This window comes from Mirounga angustirostris, unplaced genomic scaffold (assembly GCF_029215605.1).
Source record: "Mirounga angustirostris isolate CCGP_5_RB_7025 unplaced genomic scaffold, mMirAng1.0.hap1 SCAF_3, whole genome shotgun sequence".
Lineage (NCBI taxonomy): Eukaryota > Metazoa > Chordata > Mammalia > Carnivora > Phocidae > Mirounga > Mirounga angustirostris.
Genome location: NW_026991711.1, coordinates 70154268 through 70163495, shown reverse-complemented (window position 1 = coordinate 70163495; position 9228 = coordinate 70154268). Strand labels below are relative to the sequence as shown.

Below are 9228 nucleotides of genomic sequence, written 5' to 3'. Positions count from 1 at the left end.
AAGAGATTCCAGATCACATTCCCCTAGACCTGCCTCCTCCTGGTTCAGCCTGGGGTGAGACAGAATGGGGTGGGTTGGAGGGGGACTGACACAGAGGATGTGCACAGGATGCCTGACAGGAAAGAGAGAACCTTTGGAATATGATGTAGCAAAATATTTTCAGTCTCCCTTTGCCCATTTCTGTCCAGGTCATGATAAGTCTGTGCCTATCTTCTCCTTTCCTCCTACTACCTCACCACCTTTTCCTTCCTTCCAGCCCCGTCCAGCCAATTTTCCTCCAAAACTGGGCACTGAGGAGTCAGTTGAATTGGAATAGAAACTAGGAAAAAGGAGGGTTGAAATATCCTAAGAGTTACTCGGAGGCTCAGCTATCTCATTGGCCTCTCATAAAGAGAGAAATTATGGGTTTCCAGAAATTGCATCTTATGGGCATTATCATTAGTATTATGTGTTTTTAAATTTATTTTCTTTTTGTTTTGATGAGATCGAACATCAAATGACCCTAGAAGAGCTACAAAACTTAAGTGCACTCTTTCAGGTAGGAATTGACCAGGTGAGCTGTCTAAATATTCATCTGGGTAATTCGATTCTCTTTGATGGTTGATTTTTCAGTGAAAAGTATAATCCTTTTAATTCCTATAAAATAGCAGTGAGGAATAAATTTGCCTTAATTGTCATCTTTTAATGGAATTAGAAACAAGTTGTGAATGCATCAGAGAAATGAACAAAAGGGATACCGTGTGAGAAGTTGACAGGGTTTAGGTAAGTCTAATTAGACATTTGATCTTTTGGGCTCTTGCTCCTAGACTAAACAAAATGCAGCTATGTTAATCATTAATTATTCTTTTTCCCTCCTAGGAGTATGAAAAGAGAGGAAGACAGCTGCTGGACGTGGAAACTTTCAAATGCATAATGAAACAGAGTATGAGGTCACAGAATAAAGTAAATGGATTTTATAAATGTTGGATCATTGAAACCACAGTTAAAACTTTACCTGTATGAATGAATTGGGCTTGATGTTCTATCTGTAAGATCAGTCTCAGCTCTAAATGGTGATTTCTGCTAGTATCTACCTGATTCACAGAACAGTTTAGTTGGGAAAATATTTTTAAATTATTGAGAAGATGCTAGACCAGCAAGAGATTTAGAGACTTTTATTGAAAAGGAGAGAAAGGCTCTTGTTCCATCAATAATTATTTCTGTAGACAGTCCCCGATTTATGATGGTTTGACTTTAAGATGGCGTGAGAGCCATGCATAGTTAGTGGAAACCACACTTTGAATTTTTATCTTTCTTCCAGAGCTAGTGATATGCAGGCTGATCCTCTCTCATGAAGCTAGACAGCAGCCACAGCACCCGGTTAGCCATGTGCTCACGAGGGTCAACAGCTGACAATACACTGAGAACCATTCTGTTTGTCATTTTCAGTATAGTACTCAACACGTCACTATAAAATAGACTCTGTTAGAAAATTTGGCCCAACTGGAGACTAATGTAAATGTTCTGATCGTGTTTAAGGTGGCCTAGGCTAAGCTATGATGTTGGTAGGTTAGGTGTACTAAATGCATTTTCCACTTATGTTATTTTCAACTTACGATGGGATTATCAGTATGTATTGCATCAAAAGTTGAAGAAGATCTGCATATTTGTTGTTTCCAAAGAGCATGGACCTCCTTTCCACACCCGATCTGCTGGCATGAAATAGTTTAAACATTCCCTCTGCCATATTGGTTAGCCCAGTTGTTAGCTCAGAATATGAAATCTTAATGAATGGCCATTCGGGCTCCTATAACAAAATACCACAAACTGGGTGGCTTACAAATAACAAATATTTATTCCTCACAGTTCTAGGGACTAGAAGTTTGAGATCAGGGTCAGGTGAGGGCTCTCTTCCAGGTTGTAGACTTCTCCTTGTGTCCTCATGTAGCAGAAGGGACTTGGCAGCTCTGAGGGATCTCTTTCCTAAGAACACAGATATCATTCACAAAGCCTCCATCCTCATGACCTAACCACCTCCCAAAGGCCCCACCTCCTAATACTATCACATCAGGCATTAAGCCTTCAACGTATGAATTGGGGTGTGGGGGACAAAAACATTCAGTCCATAGCAATAAATAAGATTATATTCCTCAGATAAAATATGTATTATAAAAGGAGAAGCTCTTTAAGCACTACGTGCTAAGGTTTCCTGATTGCATCTTAAATTATATATAAAAACAAACTCAAGGTAAAGCTCTTTGATCTTGTCCCTGGGATTTGAACAAAAACATGCCCCTTCTAAGTGCAAAGCCCACAGTTTTAATGACTACAGTACAAGTTTAGGTGTGTTTAAAATTTCTTCTACAATGAGAAGTGATCATTAAATGGAACCTATTTTTAAACAGTCTCCCCTCTATTTGTGCAATACTATACAAAGAACTTCTGTTGGGGGAAGAGATAGGAGTGTCTTAAATGGATAAATCCTTGGGTGTTTTGCCAACATTCTAGATCTTTTTAACCAAAGCACTCTAATTATCTATATTTTTAGAATGCCTGCCCACCTAGTCAGCCACTCATTCCCTTATCCTCTCATTCATTCATTCATTCATTCATTCAACAAATCTTTACTGGGGCAATATTCACTTAGTAAATATTTACTAAGGGGCTTTATTTTAGCCCCTGTGGCACACAGTCAGTCAAGATAGGGCCTAGAGCCACTCTAGAATTAAGCGTGGGTGCCATGGGGGCATGTCAACCACACCACTGAGTCAGGCCTGAAGGAGATAAATCTTGGGCTGAGTTTTGAGGAATGAAGGGAATTGCTCCATAAAGGAGGGACAGACAGGCAAGGCCTTCAAGAAGAGGAAACAGCATTCCCAGAGGCACAAAGGCAAGGACCAGCATGATGCCTGTTACATACATCTAGGGGAATGTGTGCAAAGGAATGTGGGACAAAGATCAGATTATTTGGGACCATTTGTACTAAGCTTAATTTTATATAGTATATCACTGAGGATCCATGAAGCCATGTCTTTCTTTGCTTATTTATCAAATAATTAATTGATTTTTGACTATGTGACCACACTGTCTTAGGGTCTTTTCATATTTCATTTCATTAGTCTCCAGAATATCATAATAACATCATTCAGAAGGCATTATTATTCTTATTTTGTAACTGGAAAGACAGAGGTTTAGAGAATCTGAATAACTTGCCTGAAGTCCCTACTAAGGAAAGCATTTGGGATTCAAACTCTGGTCTGCAACTAATGCACAATATGTCAGTTAAGATTATGTTCATCTACAGGGCGCCTGGGTGGCTCAGTTGGTTGAACGACTGCCTTCGGCTCAGGTCATGATCCTGGGGTCCCGGGATCGAGTTCCGCATCGGGCTCCCTGCTCGGCGGGGAGCCTGCTTCTCCCTCTGGCCCTCCCCACTCTCATGTGCTCTCTGTCTCTCTCATTCTCTCTGTCTCAAATAAATAAATAAAATCTTTAAAAAAAAAAAGATTATGTTCATCTACAGAGTGACAGAAAATGCTAAGCCACCAAGACTGAAGAAAGATAAAGATTTTCTCTCTCTGTCATGCAAAAAGTCAGATGGTCAAAGGGCTTCATGAAATCATCAGGAAGACTTATCCTGCTTTGCTTCTCTCCCACCTTCAGCATGTGGACTCCTCTTCATGGCTCAGGATGGCTGCTCAGACTCTAGCCAACATACTCTTATCCCAGGCAGCAGGAAGGGAGAAGGGGCAAAGAGAGCTCTACTCTTTCCCTTTAAGACAATTCCCAGGAGCTGCCTGTGACATTTTTAACTTTTTTAGTCAGAAATTAATCATGTGTCATATTTAGCTGCAAAAGTTGGCAGGTAAATGTGGTCTTTTTTCTGAGGAGGCCTGTATCCAGTTAAAAGGTGTATGTTTTTTAGTAAGGAAGAATAGCTAAGAGGAACAACTAACAACCCCATGTCTTCTCCATTATTCTGGGGTTTCATATTCTAGTACTGGCTAAAAACCAGGAAGTATCTCCTTTGTTCTTTCTAGGAAATGTTGACTTAGTCACAATTCAATGCCAAAAAGGGGAGGGGGCACTAAAGAATAACATTTAGGAAGAGCACAATGTATAGGGTGAGCATTTTAGACAGAGGTGGCATCTATAGGAACAGGAGTCTTAGTCCCCAAGTCCACTAAGCCCTTGGTTTTGGCGGGGAGAAGAGAAGGCAATGCCCCATTTTCTTATTTCTGTACCTTTGCATGCACAGTTCCCTTTGCCTAGAATGCTCTCCTCCCCTTTTTTGGCTTAAGTAATGACTGTCTCTGAATTCTGATTCTTTTTTTTATATTCCCAGAATCTAGCACCATGTGTGGCACATGCAGGTGCCCAATAAATGTTGAATGAATGAATGATGTTAAGGCAGTGCAGCCATTGTGGACTCGAAGGGGTCTATCTTAACTTTCCTAGAAGTCAATAGATGCTTCTCCTTTCAACTTGATAGTGGTCTGTAGTTACCTGTAGCATAGAACTAATCATTTTGCATTACACTGTTTGCTTGTTTGTGACCCCACTATACAGGGAATGCTGCGAGGGCAAGTAACATATCTCCCAGCTCTGAGGCCTCAACATCTGGCACAGGACTTGGCATACCATTGGTGCTCAACTTGTGTTTCTTCCATGAATGAATCAATGTGTGGAGGAAGTAGTCCAATGTTCCTCAGAATCCCACATAATCACGCTGAGAAAGCAGTACCTTGGGCAGAGCCTGTTTATGCATAGACACATGCCCCCCACCCCCAAAAAGAGACCATCTGATGGCACATGCCCTGCCTGAAGGCCAACTCTTGCCATGGCTTGTGACACTGCATGACCCTTGTCTGGTGTACCTTGTCTGGAGCTCCAAGATGCCCAGGCCTACCCAAAGCTCTCCCACGCTCTGCTTTGTGGTGACAAGGTGGTCTGAGTGGGCATCCTAAGCTCAGGCAGTGATTGCTTTCATCCTGAGTTTTCCTGTTTCCATTCCATCTGTGGCCCTACACTCTTCTTGAGGTCATCTCTCTGGGTGTTTTGGTTTGTTTGGACATTCATTTCAAAAACCTTTGTTAGATATTATGTGCATGGTATTGTCTAGTTGCCATGGTGAAGTCTGCACTGTCAGCCTCCCTCAGGAGTATATGTCTCCATCTGAGCATGACTTAGAGGGAAGTAGGGCTGAGCTGAAGTCTACAGCCAGGGCCTTTCCTTACAAACTCTACACTGACACTGAGTGTTGATTCACCAAGAGGCAAAGCCTTGGTGTCTTGAACATCAGGCCTCATCTTATTTTCTCCCTTTTACTGCTATTACTACACAATGGCAAACACTCATGGGACTTATAAGAGAAAAGCCAACATCTCGCTCTCCCAAATAGACATATAACCTTACTATTTCTGTTGAAGGTACCTTCTACATACATTCCTGAAATTACAGAATCTTGGAGTTTGAAAGGACCTTAGAGGTCACTTAGTATATAGCCCCTTCAATACTCAAATTTTCTTCTCTGCTAAGCCATGAGTCAGGATATGCTTGAATACCCTCAACTAAAGAAAACATAATGCCATGCAAGGCAACTCATTTCAAGGCTAGAGAGCTCTGACCTTAGAAACTTTTCTCCCCTTTATGAGCTGAAATTGGTTTTTATTGACATTCTACCCATTAGCTCAATTTCTATTCTTTTGAGCCACCATAACAAATTACCACAAACATAGTATCTTAAAACAAATACATATTTATTATCTCACAGTTTTTAGAAGTTAGGAATCCAATCATGACTTAGCTAGGTTCTCTGCTTCAGGGTGTCTCATGAGGCTGCAACAAGGTGGTAACAATGGCTTGGGTCTTATCTGAAAGCTTGACTGGGGAAGGATCCACTTCCAAGCACATAGGGTTGTTGCCATGATTCAGTTCTTTGCTGGCTGTTGGCCAGAGGCTGCCCTCAGTTCCTTGCCATGTGGGCCTCTCTGTAGGGCAGCTCACAACAGGGTAGCTGGTCTCATCAAAGCCAACCAAGGAGAGAGTCTGTTAGTTAGGCCAAAGTTAGGATCTAATCAAGGAAATGGCATTACCCTCTACATTAGGTATTCTATTGGCTATAAGCAAGCTACTCAAGGAGAGGGGATTACATAGGCCATGAATACCAAGAAGTAGGGATTATTTGGTCCATTTTATAATCTGCTTACTACTACCACACAGAAGTAATCTACTCTCCCTCTCATAAAATAATCTTTCTAATACTCAAAAATAATTTTCATGACTTGCATGTCCTCTTCTTTTGGGATACACCTAAGGGCACACCCTTACCACCCAACTATTGTCCTTGGAACTTTTTGTTTTGCTGTTATCTAAAGTGGGGTCCCTAAACACAGTCCAATCTTTTAGCTGGAATTGACCAGGGTGGAGTGGGATCTCCTGGGAGCACAGGGACTGAGAGACACAAAGCTCTTCATGCTAATTAGGGCTTCATTTCAAAAATATAAGTTCTACGATCCCCAGTCTCTCATGGGGGGAAGAGTTTTAGGGTCAGCACACTGACCTCCAACTAACAGTCCTAGTAATGTTTTGGAGCAGGCATTCCAGAGATCTTTGAGTATTATGCATTTTAATATAAAATTCATAAATTGGAAAAATTAAGATTTCCCCTCCTTCTGCATCCTCTCCCACAACAACTTGGTGAAGAGTTTACTCCTGTGCAGTCTATAAATAGATTTACTTTTTTCCTTTCCAGAATATTGAACAAATAGAACAACTTTTCATGAAAATAGACTATGAATCAGTGGGCAGAATTCAATGGGTAAGTTGGGTTATGTTTTCTAAATCAAATTTTGAGATTAGTAAGGAAAACACATAAAATGTTAGTTCTGAGCCTGTTCCTTTCTGGAGTATGCTATGCCCCTCAGTGCTTTTGTCAACTTGAAACTGAACCAAAGGGATATGCATGTTCACAATTTTCAAATTTTGTAATGTCAAATTATACTTGGAATAGTTTAACTAGGGATTTCCGTAGCTAAGTCAAGTTCTAAGAAGGGTTTCCTAAAACTAGGGAATAAAGGATACATTTGTCACCTTACCCCAAAGCAAACATGAAACACCAGTGAGCAAGAAATTCTACGAGCAAAAAAAAACACCTGATGATAATCAGATCAGTTAACACATGTAAAGTATTTAGAACAAGGAGAGTCACAAAGTGAATTCTCAACAAATACCATCATCATCATCATTATTAATATTACCGAATTTGAGTACTGTGATAATAAGGAGCTGAGACATCTGCTTTAAACATTCTCTGCCATTGTGTCTGTCAGTGCCCTTCTATTGTTTCAGGATGAATTAAGTTCTAAAATGACAACTTGAGCAGTAAGATACCTCTATTCAGACCTTGGGCCAATTCCCCAACCAAATCAAATGCAAGTGTTTACATTATCATCTGACTTGAATAGGAAGTCAGGATTCCAGAGAAGAGAAGGGAGGCTCTAATGAAGTGGGGCTTTGGGGGAAGTGGAGAGAAAAAAAATGTCCCCAGGCCCTACAGTATCCCCACCCTTTCCCTCTGACTGCAGACTTCTTTTCCCTAGTTGTACAGCTAAGATCCTAAATGAGGCATATACTGGTGGGTGGGAACTGTGAAGTCTGACCGATAAGGACTTCAGTCTCTGGTCAGCCACTGACTAGCTGTTTGATCTTAGGCAAGCTATTTAACCTTTCCAAATTTGTAAAAGGGAAGAACAATAGTCTCTATCTCATACAGTTTTCATGAGAATTAAAAGGAAGGTCTATGTTGCATAGAACATGGTATACTGTCAATCAAAACTACCACCACTATCCTCCTCCTCCTCCTCATCATCATCACTGCCGTCATCTTTAGAGAGAGAGACACTGGGGGTGGGGAAGGGAGCCCAAGCTGGGTAACAGACTTCCAGCCTCAACTGAACAGACACATCCCAGTTATTACCCTTGCGTTTTTGGCATGCTGATGAACTAGTGAGTACTAATAATTATGTCATGTCCAGGGAAGGAATTACCCATACTCTGATGGTAAAGAGAAGTTTTGAAAGAAAGGAATACAGTAGATGTTTAATGAATTTTCCTTTATCCTCCAGGATGGCTTCTGCACGCATCTACAGGTAGAGTATTCAGAACAAGCGGATGCTTTGGCCCGACAGAAAGAGGTTTCCTTCCAGCTGCCTGCTGTGCTGCAGGGGCTGTCATATGGGGGTCCCGTGCTGCACATTCTCTCTATGCCTGATGACACCTTAATCATGATCAGAGAAGATGGAGTGATTTATTTCTGGTCCCTGCAGCTGAAGTTGAAAAGAAGAAAGAGAGTTTTTGTATGTGATTTTCATTTGATAAGGATGCTGAGTGCTCCGGTTTGATTTTATTTGCTATTTTAAACTGCTCTTCAAGTGGTATGATTACAGAAATTGTGTCCTTGAATGTAACATATTCATGTTGGCTTTTGCTAGTCTATAGAATGCAAATCAAATATGATCTCTATATGTAGTACAAGATAATGCTTCATTTTGCTTCTAAAATCAGATGGAGTAATGAATTACACATGACTCCATCATGTAATTTATCATATGTCTTAATGAATCACAAACGGAAAAGAATTTCCCATTGTTTTTTTTTCCTGTTGATGATTATTTCAGTTTAGGCAGCTATGCTAGGGTTTGTCTTCTTATTGAATCACAGAATCAGAAATTCAGAAGGCAAAAAGCATTTGGGAAGTAGACTTAGGATAGGAATAAAAATGCCTGACCTGTTCCAGAATATATCCTGTCTTTAGAGTCATTTCTTTTTTTATTATCTCATTCAACAATAGTTGAGCCCCTGACATAGCCTAGGCTCTCTGCTGGGTACTGGGAAAATAGAAACCCATCTCGGCCCTCTGGAAACTTATCATCTACACTAGAAGTTACAGCTATCCTAGACCCCTCAGGCTGCCAAATAAGCCCTCCTTAGAGCGAGGGAATAAAGGTGGCTCTTTGAATCTAGCAAGTTCTTTATACTTGAAGGAGAGCATCAATTTTTATTTTTTATTTATTTATTTTTTTTTTAAAGATTTTATTTATTTATTTGAGAGAGAGAGAGAACACATGAGAGGGGATAGGGTCAGAGGACGAAGCAGACTCCCTGCTGAGCAGGGAGCCCGATGCGGGACTCGATCCAGGGACTCCAGGATCATGACCTGAGCCGAAGGCAGTCGCTTAACCAACTGAG

At 40.8% G+C, this 9228-nt stretch overlaps 1 long non-coding RNA gene across 1 annotated transcript; it reads left to right on the top strand.

Moving 5' to 3' along the window:
* Positions 1-643: 643 nt before the first annotated feature.
* LOC135363754 (uncharacterized) lies at positions 644-8252 on the top strand. The gene is made up of 4 exons (XR_010409812.1): positions 644-762; positions 859-942; positions 6734-6799; positions 8106-8252. It is a non-coding gene; the product is annotated as an uncharacterized LOC135363754 (long non-coding RNA).
* Positions 8253-9228: the final 976 nt, after the last annotated feature.